Source organism: Gadus morhua, chromosome 6 (assembly GCF_902167405.1).
Source record: "Gadus morhua chromosome 6, gadMor3.0, whole genome shotgun sequence".
NCBI lineage: Eukaryota > Metazoa > Chordata > Actinopteri > Gadiformes > Gadidae > Gadus > Gadus morhua.
This window is the reverse complement of record NC_044053.1, coordinates 24557510-24575684: the sequence shown is the minus strand read 5'-3', so window position 1 is coordinate 24575684 and position 18175 is coordinate 24557510. Positions and strand designations below refer to the sequence as shown.

General features: G+C 46.4%; 1 protein-coding gene across 2 annotated transcripts in view; it reads right to left on the bottom strand.

The window, feature by feature from the left end:
- The window catches only part of znrf3 (zinc and ring finger 3), a 90329-nt gene that overhangs the window by 43262 nt on the left and 28892 nt on the right, over positions 1–18175 (bottom strand). The window lies entirely within an intron of this gene.

Here is an 18175-nt window from a genome sequence, read left to right as displayed (position 1 = left end):
GAGAAAGAGGCCCTGGCCATCGAATGGTCGCTCACTAAACTAAGATACTACCTCCTAGGTCGGGAGTTCACCCTGGTCACCGATCACGCCCCGCTGAAATGGATGGCCGGCGCCAGGGACGCCCGGGTGACGCGGTGGTTCCTGGCCCTCCAGGACTTTCGGTTCAGGGTGGACCACCGACCTGGCAAGGAGCACGCGAACGCCGACGCCTTGTCATGCCGGGATGCCTGCCTGGGCTGGGCTCCCGGGGACCGGAGGCCTCATCTAAGGGGGAAGGGATGTGACAACCCGCTCCCCACCCGGGGGAACCGCGGGGTAGTGGTCGACGGGGTGTACCGCCTTCACCCACCAGTCGGCAGCAGAGCATGCGCCGGCATCCGGCGCAATCACCGGGATGCAACGCACCCGGCCGGAGGAGGGGAGAGGCGGCTTAAAAGACAGTCACGGACGCACACCGGGGGAACTAGTAGGAGCAGCCAACGACAAGTCGAGAGGAGAGAGCCTCGCGGAGGCCACGATCGATAGTGTCTGCTTTACCCTGTACCTTCATTGAATAAACGCCGACTACGGCTTACCTTGGACCCTGAGTGTGGTGCATTCCGTGTGCGACAGAAACATCCGCGAACCGGGCTGCCACATAATATAATGATAAAGTACACCCTTTCGAAGATCAATAAACCTTTATTTTTAAAGAACACTGGAACTGGACGTCTGGAAGACATTTAAAATATCCAGAATAAATTAACAAAACCACCAAAAACAATCTATTATTAACAAAAAATGCTCTTGAATAAAAACCAAACACCACCAAAAACAATAAATAAAATTGAAACACTAAATAAAAAGGATGTAAACACGATTGCGCCAGGACTCCGCCTCCCACACAGACAATGCAACAAGTTAGTAGCCGCGTTTACATGGCACATCTGATCCGCATCTGATCCGCATAGATTTCTATGCGGCATAGATCTGTTCCTAAAATGTGTTCCGAATGTAGGCTACTGTATACATGGCAGTAACAAAAGTGTCCGTTCTGTCTCTCGCGCACACCTGACACATCTCTGGACCGGCGGCGACATTATGGATGTCTTATCACTATCGGGGATTTTAAATTTGATTTGAATGAAAGCACAGCAGGAGAGAGCTTTTCTCTGCCTGCTCCTTCAATTAAGAAGGAGGAGGACAGCGCAGCAACGTCAATTTCTCGTCAGATCTTTATAGTTACCTTAAGCTCCGCCGCAAACAAGAGGAATTTGGATGCGAGTCGGCAGCCAAGACTGGTGGGAGAGAGTGGTCTTACAGGAATTTAGTGACCAAGAATCCTCGAAGGTCCATTTGCGAACTACTGCAGCTGCCATCTCTCTAGGTTAAGAAGTATTTTAACGTTCAGCCTGCAAAAGTACTACTAGTAGCCTACTCATTTACAGTTACCTCGGACGCGCGCGGACACTACGATACGCGAACACGCCATTAATAAACACCCATGTCCCGTCGCTTAGCAACCGGACACGCTTTACGGACTACTTTTACGGAGTGATAACAAAGACGTGAATCAGGCAATAAATCCACTTTCCTTGACAGCGGTGAAGTTCGGTGTGCTTAAAAGTACCGATGGAGCTCAGTGGACCAATTACGAACTACTGCGGCTGCTCTAAATTAAACCCCAATCTATTCGGAATAAGTGCATACATGTCGATTAAAACGGACTACACCACCTCTTCTATTCGGCATAGAATCTATGCCGAACAGATAATTGTATTCCGAATGAGGCGTATACATGATCATTTTCTGTTCCGCATAGCAATCTATGCGGAACAGATGTGTCCATGTCAACGCGGCTAATGACACTTGACGAGGGGGTTTACTCGTTGTGCCCTGTAATTATGAGCCGGAGCCCGATTTCAACCCGACATTTGTTACTTAGGCCTACCCTGCTAAATATATATAATATATATAATGCATAGAACGCCGGTCACTATCGGGAAAATAAGCCCCGACAGAGCGAACAGGCGACCGACGCGCAGCGGAGGTGCCTTGCTTCACCCTGAAGGGGCTTATTTTAGATAATGACCGGCGACGTTCTATACTACATCATCCCGCTTATTACAAGGCTACTTGCCAAGACGAAAAAATAACTTCACATGGTGTGTCTTTTTACAATTTATTCGTTAGCAGCATTCGTAGTGTTGATCAGCAGAGAAATAGTCCTTCAAAGACGTTGACGTTGCTTAGCAAACGAAGACGCTGGGGTTGAAAAGTTACCAGACTATCTATGCAAGTGAACGGAGCGTTCCACGGCATTGAGAAGACCCGTGTAATAAAGGCCTATAATATTTCTGTTTATGGCATAGATTTCTTCTCAGATTAGGCCAATAAAGCAATGATTTAAAAAAAAGAGTGCGAATGGAAATTATTGCGGCCGGCAAAATATTATTGCTCATTTTAATTTATTGCGCAATTAATTGATTTATTGCATATCGCGACAGGCCTATGTGTGTGTTGATGTGTGTGCGGCTGTGCGCGTGTACTCTGCACCCACAAGATGTCCTGGTTGTCACTTTCAGCTTTTCAGTCTAATAAATGCGGAGGAACATGAACAAAAGGTGCGGCCGACAATGTGCAAAGGTCAACACAGGACTGGACATCCCCCCCCCCCCCCAGGGGTGATGGGATGGAAACAAGTGACCTCCATTCAACCCCTGAAGGAGATAGCAAGGGAGCTGTGTCCCTGTGCAACGCTGGACTCAGAAGTAGAGCCACCATATTGTCTCAGCGTCTGTGATTTTGTCGTCATGGAGACGTTATATATAAAAAACACATTCAAGGAGTCAACCTGACTGTGTTACATGCTATTGTGTGTTACAGCGTAGTGTGTGAGTATCTGTGTGTTACAGCGTAGTGTGTGAGTTTCTGTGTTACAGCGTAGTGTGTGAGTATCTGTGTGTTACAGCATAGTGTGTGAGTTTCTGTGTTACAGCATAGTGTGTGAGTATCTGTGTGTTACAGCGTAGTGTGTGAGTATCTCTGTTTTATGCCGTTGTTTTATGGTGTTAAAACTGTGTGTTGCAGCATAGTCTGACTGTTAGACTATCTAACACACACACACACACACACACACACACTACAACCTAGTTGGTGTTACAGGATAGCGTGTTACAGCGCATGATTTGTTACAGTGTAGTTTGTGTTAAAGGGACTCTCACCTTTGTTGCATTTGAGAATTACAGCACATTCAAATCATCCCGCCTTCCTCCAATGCCCCACCCCCTAAGCGTTATTTTTTAGAGTACAAAACTAAGCGTTATTTTTTAGAGTACTGTAACGACCTCGCCGGTGACATAATGATGTCGAGTCATTAGTAGTTGAAGGTAGTTTTAATGAACCAAAACCAGGTCACTGAAACCCGTAACATTGTAACCAACGGCAGAAAACCGACACAAAACAAACCCCGGTTACCCCGGCAACCCCCAACACGGTCTCACTCGCGTGCAGGCCCCCACCCTCCTGTTCTTCCAAGGCCCTCCCCCAGCTGACCTAATGATTCGCCCCCACGCTGATTGACAAGAAGAACATTACAATACATGCACATAGAACAACTGGCATAGCGGACAACGAAATATAATGTAACACATAACACACAAACTATTTAACTGTCCCAGGGTCGCTACAGTACAAAAGTTCTAGACTCCCATGGGTTATGTTTAGACTCCCAGGGGTCATAATATCTACCAGGGGTCTAGTAAACAAGAAATTTAGCAGGTGGCTCACTGTAATTTTATGGGCTTCGTGTGATACCGTTTTGAGGCCCCATGTTGAAGGACAGTGGTCCCACTGAGTATAAGAAAGGTGTATAAGCATTACAAACAGAGTAGCGGGACAACGTAGCGTCTGAGGCCGAAATGGGTCCCCTAATCGGACTGAATGGTGCGGTTGGGTGCCAACGGTCTGGAGGTCTTCCTGTAGCTCCAGAGTAGCGGGACAACGTCGCGTCTGAGTCCGAAATGGGTCGCGTAATCGGACTGAGTGGTGCGGTTGGGTGCCAACGGTCTGGAGGTCTTCCTGTAGCTCCAGAGTAGCGGGACAACGTCGCGTCTGAGTCCGAAATGGGTCCCGTAATCGGACTGAGTGGTGCGGTTGGGTGCCAACGGTCTGGAGGTCTTCCTGTAGCTCCAGAGTAGCGGGACAACGTCGCGTCTGAGTCCGAAATGGGTCCCGTAATCGGACTGAGTGGTGCGGTTGGGTGCCAACGGTCTGGAGGTCTTCCCGGAGCTCCAGAGTAGCGGGACAACTTCGCGTCTGAGTCCGAAACGGGTCCCCTAATCGGACTAAGTGGTGCGGTTGGTTGCCAACGGTCTGGAGGTCCTGAGAATCATCCAGGGGAGCGGGACCACTTGGCTTCTGAGGCCGAATCGGGTCCCCTTGTCGGACTGAATGGTGCAGTTGGTGGCCAACAGTCTGGAGGTCTTCCTGAGGCTCCAGAGGAGGGTAACTCTGTGAGTCTGAGTCCGAGATGAGTCCCCTAATCGGACTGAATGGTGCAGTTTCAGTACGCCGTGGACCCAGAGCCGGATTAAATAAAGGGACTACACTAGGCAGACTGTATTTTTTGGGCCCCCCTCCATCGATAACCTAACCTAACCCTAACACTTGCCAAAGTTACTAATAAAAGTTAATTCATATTTCACATAGCGTGCCCTTGTTTCCGTATCTGGCTAGATGTTCTGACAGTAGTAGATCAAAGCGACTAATTAACTCCAAGCATCCCAAAAAGTTCCCATTGTGGGGTGATCCTACTAACTCATCGTCCCCACGGAAGGGCAGTCCTCGAGAAGAAAGAAACTGAATAGTTGCCACTATACGTTTCAAAATGTTGAGCCAGTATGCCCTCTCAGACTCCTGTTGCTGTACTGTGTTTGAATCTATGCGTGCATTTTTATTTCCAAGTGATGATAGACTTAGCACAGCAGTGCGATGATCCATACAATTCTCATGTTCATGCAAGCGATTAGCACAGTTTTTCCAGTCATTAAATCCAGTGACAAATTGATTGTCTCTTATACTGAACAACTTGCAGCAGTAACAGAATACATTACCAGTAGACGGTGAGTACACTAACCATTTTCTTGACAGGGTTTTTCCATTTAGCTTTTTTCTAAAGAAATGTGCCTTAGTTAAGCTTCGGTTAATGTCTCCATATTTCCTCTTTGATGCAGAGAAATCTCCAATATTTTGACAGGGATGGTTTCGTGCAAAGTACTCACGCATCCTGTCGTCAATTTGGTCCCACTTTGCAGGATCAGATGGATAGCTTGTCAATACCCTTACCGGGTCTAGAGGCTCCGTCAAAATGATATTGGGCTCACTTTTTCTGGCCGGCTGCTGTTCTTCCCTCATTTTGTCATTCTGTGACGGCGCTGATGTTGACGGCGCCACAGCGTCTTCCGCCGCGTCTTCGGGCCGCGTCTCCGGGCCTGGCTCCGGTCCTGGCTGCGGGCCTGGCTCGGCCTCTGGCTGCGGGCCTTGCTCGGCCTCTGGCTCTGCTGACACGAGCAGGTTCACAGCTGTCGGACGGCTGCCCGACAGAAACTTCTGTAAAGCCCCCCGCTGTTTCTTCTTTTGTTCCTCTTCATTTTTTTTCTTTTTACGTTTTGCCGCACCCGAAAGCATCTTGAATGTTAGCCTACTCAAGAAACGATCTGCCTGCTAGCTTTATTGTTCCGCTTAGTCTTGACCCGCTGACCTCCCCTCGGATTTAACTGATTGGCGTTAATGTGACGTAACGGTAAGATAAACAACGTCACTATTTTTAGTTAATTAATATATATTGATATATTATCACTGAAATAAATAGTAGGTAGGACATTTGTATTGGCTATTTCATTTTATTTATTTTTTTTTTATTTTTTTTTGTACTTCTGTCTGGGCCCCCCCCCCGCCAATCAGGCCCTAGGCACGTGCCTAGTTTGCCTTTGGGTTAATCCGGCTCTGCGTGGACCACTTTGGTCTGCCATCGTCAGTCGCTACGGTAGCTACTCGCTACTGTCTGCCGTGGAATCAAAACAAACCCTCTAGTTGAGGACGCGCCTTGATGACGCGGGCCCGAATGCGCCACAAGAAGCAGACGGAAAACCTTATATATCCATGCAGCAAACAGACAGGTCTGTCGGCCAATAAGGTCATTCGGTCCGAAGAATTTTATTGGTTGAAGTTTTCACTAAATATTATGAGAGTAAAATAATTGTTTGTTTTTACTCCTGGTGGGTCTGTCTTGCATATTAGAGTGTTATTACCTTATTAATACCAATTTAACCTTATCCAAAAAAAGTGTAAAAATGCAACAAAGGTAAGAGTCCCTTTAAGCATAGGATTTGTTACAGCGTAATGTGTGTGTGTTACAGTGTATAGTTTGTTACAGCGTAGTGTGTGTGTTATAGGTAGTGTGAGCGTTACAGTGTAGAGTTTGTTACAGAATAGTGTGTGTGTGTGTGTGTGTGTGTGTGTGTGTGTGTGTGTGTGTGTGTTACAGCGTAGTTGTTGTTACAGAGTAGTCTGTGTATGTGTCACAGCATATTGTGTGTTAAAGTGTAGTGGGTGTTACAGAGTAGTATGTGTGTGTCACAGCATAGTGTGTGTTAAAGTGTAGGGTGCGTTAAAGTGTAGTGTGTGTGTCACAGCATAGTGTGTGTTAAAGAGTAGTGTGCGCTACCAGCACTTCACCTCTCAAGGGTTGTCAACACACCCACACCACGTCAGTTGCAATATTAATTTGCACTTCTGAAATGGAGCATGACTAAACTAGGTTTGTTCCTCGCTCAGCAGTTCACGGGCAGTCTTGTCTCGTACAGTCTCGTCTCAATATTCCCAGAAACAACCATGGGGTCCCTAACCAGAATAGGGGCTGAAATCCCCCAATACTTTAATCTAAAGCCTCTTAACTGCTGTGCCTACTCCATCTACTATCTCATGTAGACCTGTCTTAAACATTGTTACATTTAAAGTACACATGAAGTTATGTTAAAGAAGAAGCATTGACCAGCTCTGTTTTTTGATGTCAGCGGGCCCACAAAGACGCTTCAACTGACCTGTGCGCCGCGTCACCACGGCAACAAGCCGGCCTCTCTCCCAGGGCTTCTCACTGTATACGTACGCATGCTTATCCCCCCCCCCCCCCCCCCTCACCAACGGCCCCTTCAGATCCCCCCCCCTACAAGCTTTAAACAAGCGCCACAGAACGTAATCTAACGGCGCGATGCGCCCAGATGAATGCTGCTGAGAGACACTTACTGCCCAGGGAGCCTCATACCTGGCCGGCCTCTCTCCCAGGGCTTCTCACTGTATACGTACGCATGCTTATCTGCGTGTGTGTGTCTCTGTGTGTGCATGCGTGCATGCGTGCATGTCTCTGCTTGTGCGTGTGCATGTCTCTGCGTGTGCACGTGTTTGTGTGCGTGTCTCTGCGTGTGCGTGCGGGGTTGGACAGCGCTGAGGGTCATGCTAAAAGTGGACGAGAGGGAGGAGTGGAGTCATCAACACCTCGGCTCTGAGGGGCCTTTGATGTTGCGCGCCGTCTTTGAAGGGCCCCGGGCGTGGAGGAATGCTGATCCACCCCCCCCCCGGCCTCCTACCCTCCCACCCCACCCTCCTCCACCCACAACGCTCCCAGCCAGGGTTGTGGAATGTAGCTCAAGCTGCTGCCGTTCAGCCTGCTGGAAAGGAATTAGAGTACACACATACACACACACACACGCGCACACACACACACACACACACACACACACACACACACACACACACCACACACCACACACCACACACACACACACACACACACACAATACCCCCGCCCCGCCCACCCCCAGGCTGGACAACATGGTGGACCAGCCGTGCTCCACATTGTGGTTCTGGTGACCAGAGGGACAATGGAGCAGACTTCTTCAGGAGCCTATTTTTTCGTGAACCCCCACACACGAGTCTGTGAGGGAGTGCTGAGATAAGGTGACGCGACACTTTGTTGGTTACATCTCCAATCAATGAGACATAATGAACATCAGCTTGTATCGGGGCAGAACCTCAGCCCGGCGGTGGTGGAAATGATTTGTGTTTGAATTGCTCCGTGGCCGCGTTGAGGCCTTGCAGAGATCAAAGGCTTGCCAGGAGAGCCACAGGCTGGCTCATTGGCTGCCCATTACAGCGAGGCTTTCAGATAATAGATGAGAGGCTGGTCTCCGGTGACGACCCCGCTGCCAAACATGCATAATGCCCGGCCGTATCAAAGCTGCCTCACAATGATAAATCACAGCGGAGGGCCCTGGATTTGTGTACCCATTCCCATCCTTTAGGTGTGTGCGCACAAGATCTTATGCGTGTGTGTTGATGGATCTGTGAGTGTGCATCACAAACACACACCGTTTTAGTGGGGCCGACTGTTCTAATCCAACCAACCCTCTAAGGGGGCTTTCAGCAAAGGTCAGGTGCATTCTGTTCACACACACACACACACACACACACACACACACACACACACACACACACACACACACACACACACACACACACACACACACACACACACACACACGTGACTTCTGCACAACAACTGCAACAACAGAAGAATCAGAGGACAAGCCTGGCTGAAAGGACTAATGAAAGCGTAATGCGAAGGCAGAGGGAATCGCATATCCACATCAAGTGTTTGTCCGAGGATAGTAATGCCGCTTTGAAATGGAGAACCTTTCTGGTTGGATCCACTGCTCTTCCTGGCTAACGACTTGAGGAGAAGACAATTCCCTTGGACATAGAAGCCTTTGAGTGGCTCGAGTGAGAGTGCTATATTTCGTTACATTCAGTTCATCCACAACCTGTAAATGGTAAATGGACTGCATTTATACAGCGCTTTTCCAACCAGTGGCCACTAAAAGCGCTATACAATATTGCAGTGCATTCACCCATTCATGCACACATTCACACCCCGATGGCGAATTCAAACATGCAAGGCGACAGCCAGCTTGTCAGGAGCAGATAGATTGAGGCGTCTTGCTCAGGAACACCTCGACTAGCTAGGCGGATCAAACTAGCAACCTTCCGGTTACCAGACAACCAGCTGTACCTCCTTAGCCACATGCCGCCCATGTATGAATTCAGACAGGCCTGGGGTCCCTGCGTGGCCTACGCTGGCAGTCAGGCCCAGTGGCAGCCTACCGCGTGTTGACTTTGTGTAGTTAAAGGGAGGATGGAGAGAGAGTGGGGGAGAAAGGGACGAGGTAAGGGGGAGACTTCAGACATTAGCACTAGCCTCAGGTTTCACTCCCCTCCATGTTTTCTTTAGGAAACACTTAGCAGAGCTCACAGCCACACCAAAATAAGTGCTCCATCACTTCCTGCTCTGGAGTTTGAGAGTTAAAGCCCCACTCTTTGACACACACACACACACACAGAAACAGAGAGACAGACGTACAGAGAGTAATATGGCCTCCAGCGACCTGGATGTGTGGATCATTATCATCAGTGTGCACTGACCCAATCCAGCACTGAAATCCTAGTTCACTCATTTGTCACATCACGCATAGACTACTGCAACGTCCTCCTCACCGGACTCCCCACCAAACTCATCAACAGACTGCAGATCATTCAGAACTCAGCCGCCCGGATCATCACCCGCACCAAATCATCTGACCACATCACCCCTGTCCTCATCCAACTTTACTGGCTCCCAGTACACTACCGCATCCAATACAAAACCCTACTCCTCACCTACAAAGCTCTCCACAACCTAGCCCCCAGTTACCTCTGCGACCTCCTCCAAGAATACACTCCCTCCCGCTCCCTCCGCTCAACCTCTGCTGGACTACTATGTATCCCCACATCACAACTCACTACAATGGGAGCCCGGTCATTCAGCTGTTCAGCACCCAGGCTCTGGAACTCCCTCCCCCCACACATAAAACAGTCAGACACCATTACAACCTTCAAGTCACAACTCAAAACTCACCTGTTCAAACTCGCACACAACGTCTAACTGATCACTGTTCTGATTGTTTGTTTGTTTTGTCTTGTTTTTTTTTTATTTATTTTTTATGTTTATTTATTTATTTATTTATTTTCCACCATGTCTTTTATTTATGATGACTATTATGCTCTGTAAGGTGACCTTGGGTGTCTTGAAAGGCGCCTCTAAATTAAATGTATTATTATTGGGTGTCAAGCAACTATGTTGCGAGACAACCTATCGTTATTGTACGAATTCTTATTATTATTATGCTGCCATTGGAGTCAATGGCAGCCCATAGAACCGCTTGGCGAAAAGTTGTGAAATAAGCCAATCTCAGGTCGCTAGCCCAAAAGCTCTAGCGCCACCAACAGGTCAAAGTTGGACATGCATTCATGTTCATAACTTTCGACCCATTCGACCAATATTCACAAACCAGGTATCATTGGATTCCTTGAACCAAGCCCAGTTCAACAAACCCTATGACGTCATTGCGCCATGACGTATATTTCCGCCATCTTGGTTTATGTCAAAAACCTTCAAAATGCTACTTCTATCACAAATCTTGTCCAATCATCTCGAAACTTGGCACACATGATCTTCTGGCCATGCTTGATAAAAAACATCGAATAGATTTGTCAAATTCAAAACCGTTTGCCCGCTAAAGCCAATCAAATTTGGCGGCAAAGCCGCCAAACCGGATGTAAGCCCATATCTCAGCAGCCCTTTGACATATTATAACCAACCTTGGTACATAGACCCATGACCCCATAAAGGTGACACTGAATGAATTTGGTGAGATTTGACCCCTAGGGGGCGCTGTTATTAATGTCGATGTCTTTTGACTCCTCTTTCTTCACATGAGTATATTTCATACAAATTTTCAATGTCTGGTGATACTATCAGACCTCCTTGTATAGCTAGTATATTACTTCTTGCAGAAATATCCGCGACAACCAATGATATTCGACCGCAAAGCCGCCAGACCGGAAACACGCCAATATCTCGGCAGCCCTTTGACATATCATAACCAAACTTGATACATAGACCCATGACCCCATCCCGGTGACACTCAATGAATTTGGTGACCTTTGACCTCTAGGGGGCGCTATAATTAATGAAGAAGTGTTTTAACTCCTCTCTCTTCACATGAGTACATTTTAAACTTATTTTTAATGTCTGAGGATACTGCCAGACCTCCTTATGTAGCTTATAAATTATTTCTCATGGCAACATCAGAACTTGGCCACCATGTTGAAAGTTGTCAAAATCAGTTGTAAATTTCCACAGGCCACAAATTATGTCCAATCTTCATGGAACTTGGCATATATGATCTTCAGACCAAGCTGAACAAATGTATCAAACAGCTTTCTCAAATTCAAAACCGTTTGGCCGTGAGAGCCAATCAAACTTGACGGCGCTCATTAAAGGGTAGACACTGCACTCGTATGGCGCTCATTAATGGGTAGACACTGCACTCGTGTGGCGACAAGCGGTACTTAATGTATAATGCAACAATTACTATATTTACCATTCCGCCATCTTACAAAATAAACTGCAATTCCCACTGGATTAGATGCTTCAGGAACCACCTCCAGAACGGATGCTTGTTTACATCGTGTCTCTTTTAGGGATATTGTTCCGAATACCCCTATGTATTTGTGACATGTTCTGTCAGGCAGACTGTACTGCGCCCTTACCTCTAGGTGGGGTCCTTTTCCCATTTAGTCATCCCACCGGCTGTCGGTATTGCCGATTTCCGAGCCGGTCGTCATGTAGCCCCCTGGCCGATTACGTCCGCCCGGCAGCATTAGCTTACCGAGTCCCATTATGCTTGACACGCACATTGCTGCTCGCAGCTATATTTATTATTATTATTATTAAACATCCCCAGTAATGAACCCATGAAATGAAAACAGTAAACAGTGTGAGTAGGAGGTACCAGAGCACAGTGGACCAATGATCAGAGGCCTGTTTCAGGTAGCTGGTTTAACATACTCTGAGTTTAATCCTGCGCTCTGAGTTGGTTGACTCAGAGTTCAGGGTTGAAAAGCAACTCTGGGTTTTCGGTTTCAGAACAGGTGATCAGCGTTGGGTTAATCAACTCTGAGTATGTTCACTCTGGGTTGAGGGCGTGCCTGTTGACTATGAAGAGCCATCATCAATGGATCTCTGATAACATGATCAAACATGGACCAAAAGCGTAGATCCACTTACTTTTCCCCCACGGAATTGGAAATTCTAATGAACGTGTATGCCGAGCAGTTACCCATTTTAACAAAAAAAAGCAATACTGCCGCGGCAGCGAGAGCGCGAGAGAGAGCTTGGCAGGAAATAGCTGAACAAGTCAATGCGTGAGTCAAATAAATTAGTAAAATAAAATAAAATAAGAGGAAAGTTTAATATCTTCCACTTATTCAATATGTAAATTGTGTGTGTGTGTGTGTGTGTGTGTTTGTGTGTGTGTGTGTGTGTGTGTGTGTGTGTGTGTGTGTGTGTGTGTGTGTGTCAATTTACGCAACCCCGAGTTGCCCCACGAGGACTTGGCAGCAAATGAAGTACAAAAATATAGTTTAAACAGGTAAACTAATGTTTAATTGAAATCAAATCAATTGTGCTGTTTTGCCTGCTCTACCTAATTTAACAGCTATGTTCAACATGTATTATATATTTGTATAATATATTTAAGCAGTAAATGTAAGTAGTAGTCCTACATTTCCCAGCCACCCCAACACTGCCAATATTTAATAGGATTTAGATATATTAGAAGGCTACACCTAGGCAAAATGCATTATAAATATATATGTGTCTTCAAAATAGCGCTTACTGAATATTAGGGTAACATTTTCCTCCATGTTAGCAAGTTGAAAAAATGCAGAGGCCCGGCAGACTGGAGGGGGTCCACCACCTGCAGCCCTCACAGAGGCTGAGGAGATGGCCCTCAGCCCAGTGGCGGTTTTAGGCACGGGCGAACCGGGCAGCCGCCCGGGGCGGCATATTTGTGGGGGGCGGCACATCACATGGGGGGCGCCACGAGCAGTATAAAAAAAAAATGCGCTGCGTAGCGGTTATCAATGAAGTACGACATAACATTGTTTGGGGAATAGGTATTTTGGCACCCCCTCTGGCTGCAGCCCCCCCCCCCCCCCCCCCCCCCCGTCAACAATCGCTTCCCCCCCCCCCCCCGTCAACACCCGCTTGTAGGAAGTCTTGCCCGGGGCGTAACTGGACCTAGAACCGCCACTGCCTCAGCCAACAGAGTATGCGTCCTGTGGCTGAGGGCATCCCTGGGGGGAGCTCCTCTGATCCCCCCCACCCCCCAGGATAGAAGTGCCTTTACAGTATAAGAGGTTGGTTATTCAAAATAATTAAATATGTACACGCAACCCAGCGCGTTGCAAATTAGATGGGGCAATATTCTGGCTCAAGTAATAATTGCACTGTCTAATCATCTTCTTCCAGTTACTGATGGCGTCATCGCCCTACTTGAACCAGATGCCCTCACCAACCTCCATGCAATTGTAACAATTCAAAAGATGCAAAAGGATGCTTTGGAGATCCAAATTTTGGAACATAAGTTATAGGTGGGTGAGGTGCAAACTGGGATAGGCTACTGTTCCCTGCTCTAAAAACATACCCAATATAAATGACTTTTTTTTTTTTGTGCTTTTAGGAAATAAAAAAATCCTCATAATAAGTAGATTGTCTTTATTAGAATACGGGCTGTGGTGGGACAAGTTATTTTGTTGAACAGTTTACTCAAAGGGTTTTACTTCAGTGAACAATGCAGACGATTATGCTGAGCATGTGCATGTAGAGAAGAACAGCATCTGGTTAAAAGCAGTACCAGGGTCTTTTCTGCCTTGCATTCTTAAAATGAGTTTCTTGACTTGCAGCAGTTATAGGTCCGTGGTTAGTCAGCTACTCTGATCATGGGAAAGCCACAACGTTGAAGTGACTGTAGTACAGAGCGGGTGGGATGCACGGGGCGGATCATTCTGCACATGCGTTAATTGCGATAAAAAATAAAACAATAAACTTAAAGCATGCCCCCGGTGCGTTTGACAGTTAACATGGGGGCTGAGAAGGTGGTCTAAATAAATGATAGATTGCCCTGAAAAACGATAGCGCTCGTGAAGAAAATTATCAGGAAAATAAAGTATATCCAACCGGGGTCTTAATAATCGTTCCTCACGGAGATTCCTTCTGAGGATCGCAGCCTCTACGTCCACAGGCTCTCGTAGAAAAGGACATGCCATTTCTAACACTTCCTTCTGTCGGAGAGCTGCCTTCAGCCTTATAGACAACAAACTCAGAGTAGGTCTAACCACCTCCCGAGCAGGTTAGGTCCACGGCGTATGTTGCCGCAGCAACTAACTCTCGGTTGCGCTGAACCTGCTACCTGTAACGGAAAACCCAGAGTTTCCACTAACTCAGAGCGAACAAACTCGGGGTTGCCTCAAAACCAGCTACCTGAAACAGGGCTCAGAAGGAGTTTGATATTTCAGGAGGAAATAAGTAGAATAACATGAATAATCACAAACCGACAACTTCACATTGAGGGAATAATCCTTGTGGAGGAAGATACAAGGATGTCGTCGTCGTCGTCGTCGCCCCACCCCCCCCCCCCCCCCCCCCCCCCCCACACACACACAACACACACACACACACACACACACACACACACACACACACACACACACACACACACACACACACACACACACACACACACCTCAAATGTCAGACGGGAGCTGAAGAAAGCCCTTGGAAAGCACTTCAAATGAACCGTCAACTGCTCTCACACACACACACACACACACACACACACACACACACACACAGTGTGTGTGTGTGTGCGTGTGTGTGTGTAGTAGAAAGGGTAGTAGAAAGGGAGAACACCCCGTTAAAACAGAACTTTAGAAGAGGGAGCAAAAGGAGATCCATCTGACGGACTAATCACCCAACCTGCAGAGTCCCTGGTTCACTAAAGCTAGCCCCATCCTAAACACTAGTTAGCCCAATCCTAAACACTAGCTTACCCCATCCTAAACACTAGCTAACCCCATCCTAAACACTAGCTAGCCCAATCCTAAACACTATCTATCCTAAGGTGACCAGACGTCCCCGATTTCCGGGGACAGTCCCCGTTTTCGGTGATCTGTCCCCGGTCAAAGCTGTCCCCGGAAATGTCCCCGATTTTGACGGTGAATGGGGGAAAAATGCGCGCAGACTCAAACACCAGTTATTACGGTAGTAATTTAACGCAGCACCAGAGAAGACGTCGTATGACGTACAGACGTTATCAGGACGTACGACCAGACGCAGCAGCATCAACAACAACAATCTAGAGGCGGCAAAAAGGAAAAAGAGAAGATCAGCGGTCTCATAAATGGTATGTTGTGTATGAACTTATTTATTTTGTGTGAATTGGCAGTAGACTTGTGTGTGTGTGTGTGTGTGTGTGTGTGTGTGTGTGTGTGTGTGTGTGTGTGTGTGTGTGTGTGTGTGTGTGTGTGTGTGTGTGTGTGTGTGTGTGTGTGTGTGAGAAGTGGTAACGTTAAAATAAGTATGATTGTTTATCTGAACTGAAGACCTAACGTAACGTTATAAAAGTCAGTGAACGTGACAATGTTTTCATATCGGTCATTAGTGAAGCTGTAATGTTAACGTTAGCATGAGATTACCAGGTGATGACATTGTATGTGGCTCTGTTTTGGAAGAGGGGGAGGTGGAAGACTGCTTTGGTAGCATATGATTTTCCTGTAGGCATAGGGACCTGAGACTGTTAAAATAATAATAATGATGACATTATTTATTAATAATAAATTAATTAATAATCAGTCAATGGTTGATAGTTGTGTGTGTTAGGCTGCTGTTTTTTTTGTCGGGCTGTGTGGGTAACCAATGACTGTAGTAGTTATAAATGCAGACCATTTGATTAGCTGATGCCCTGAGTCACTGTTTTATGTCAATGTTTTTAGTAAAGGGATAATAAATAAATAAGTAATCAACAGAGCGAAGGAGAGAAGATGAAAAGAGCAGGAGAATAGTATGGAAAGGCAGAAATATAGAAGTAAACAACAGAGGGAAGCTAAGGAGAGAAGAAAGAAGGGTGAAGAAAAGAAAAGCATTGAAGGAGAAGAGAACAGACGAGAGTATTACATCTTTTTATATGTTTTGACTTGGTAATTATTACTAATTACATCTTGATGATATTTACTAGCTACTGGTCTGGCAGCAGTCTTTGCACATGACACTTAACTTTGGAAGAGAGATTTTTTTCTCATGTATTATTCTATATTTGTGTTTTTGACACTGCTGTGCACTACTGATACATGATATTTGTGGGTGCTGATATTTTGATGTATTAACCTTTTGCAGGGGCGCCACCAGGGATGTTGGGCCCCATTAAAAGATATCACACTGGGTCCCACCATCACACACACACAGGCAACGCCAACCATGTGCAGTTTCTGTAACCACACCTCTACCTGTGAAGGCTTCAATTATCTTATTGTCCGATACTAACTTTACAATATGACATTGAGTTGTGATAATATAACACTGTGAAGACATGAAGGAAACATTCTGCATACTGATAGTGTTTGTTTAATTATAAATTTGATTTTCCATTAAAATCCATTAATGATGTTTTTTTATTAACATAACTAATGTTCTAATATTTTTTCAGGGCCCCTGTCAGTCACTGGCCCACAGAATTTTCCTAACTTTTCGCCCACTAAGCTGGTTAAAATAAATGAAAAAGTACTTTTTCACCGCCGCATTGAAAATGTCCCCGATTTTCAGTTCAGAAATCTGGTCACCTTAATCTATCCCCATTGTAAAGACTAGCTAGCCCAATCCTAAACACTAGCTAGCCTAATCCTAAACACTAGCTAGTCCAATCCGAAACACTAGCTAGTCATATCCTAAACACTAGCTTGCCCAATCCTAAAATCTAGCTGACCCCATCCTAAACTCTAGCCAGCCCCATCCTAAACACTAGCTAGCCCCATCCTAAAAACTAGCAAGCCCAATCCGAAACACTAGCTAGCCCAATCCTAAACACAAGCTAGCCCAATTCTAAACACTAGCAAGCCCCATCCTAAACACTAGCCCTCTATGGGACCTGTTATGAATCTGAAGGCGTCTCTCTCCCTCTCTCTCTCTCTCTCTCTCTCTCTCTCTCTCTCTCTCTCTCTCTCTCTCTCTCTCTCTCTCCCTCTCCCTCTCTCTCTCATTTGTGTTCACTGCCAACTCCCTCCCTCTCCTCTTTGGAAAAAAATAAGTTAGAAATAAAGGATGATGATGTTGATAAAAAAAAATTAAAACACTGTCATGAGAGGAAATGAGCAAAGTAAAACAGGATGTTGTGTACTTCAGGATCAAAGTAATGTGGTAGTGGTGGTGGTGACTAGAGCCCCACTTCAGAGGAGCAAGGGGTTGTGGGGGCAGGAGGGGGGGGGGGGGGGGGGGGGGTATGAAGGGGTCGAGCTCGGCTCCCCCTCAAGAGATTTTCTTAAACCCATTACATCAGCTTTTTTCTGCTTCATGGACTCCAAGCAGGACCTTTTGTAGAGAGAAAATGACCTTAATTGACATTCAGCGAGTTGTGGTTGTGGTCAGGCACTTTTTGGCATAAATAAAACAAGATTCCTGAGGCTTTCTATCCCTAAGCCTGCTGAAAATTCAGACCCATTTGAAGACACGCGGTCTTCGTGAATGCAAAGTGTTAAATTCACAAGTCCTGTATGCATCTTAATCTTCTTCCGTCACAGTCTGTCAATTAAAAAATGTTGGTGTGATGTCACATCTCACGCAACAGCCCCTTCTGTCAGAGGAACCTGGGAGGGGGAGCTATGATCTCCACACAGACTACGTCACCAACATTCTGTACTCCGTCTAGTTTTTCATGGCAGCTTCCTCTCATGCAAATATAAATCTCTGTGGCGGGACACAAAGTTCTTTATTCACAAAGCGTGAAACACGAAGTGTGATCCAGAAAATGCGGTGAGTGAGTACAAAGTGAGGTTTAAAATCCCATGGCATGAAAATCTCACTTAATGAGGTTTTCTAACATTAATATGAGTTCCCCTAGCCTGCCTATGGTCCCCCATTGGCTAAAACTTGCGTTCGGTGTAAAACTAGCACTAGGTATCCTGCTTGCTTTTGAAGAAATGGAAGCTC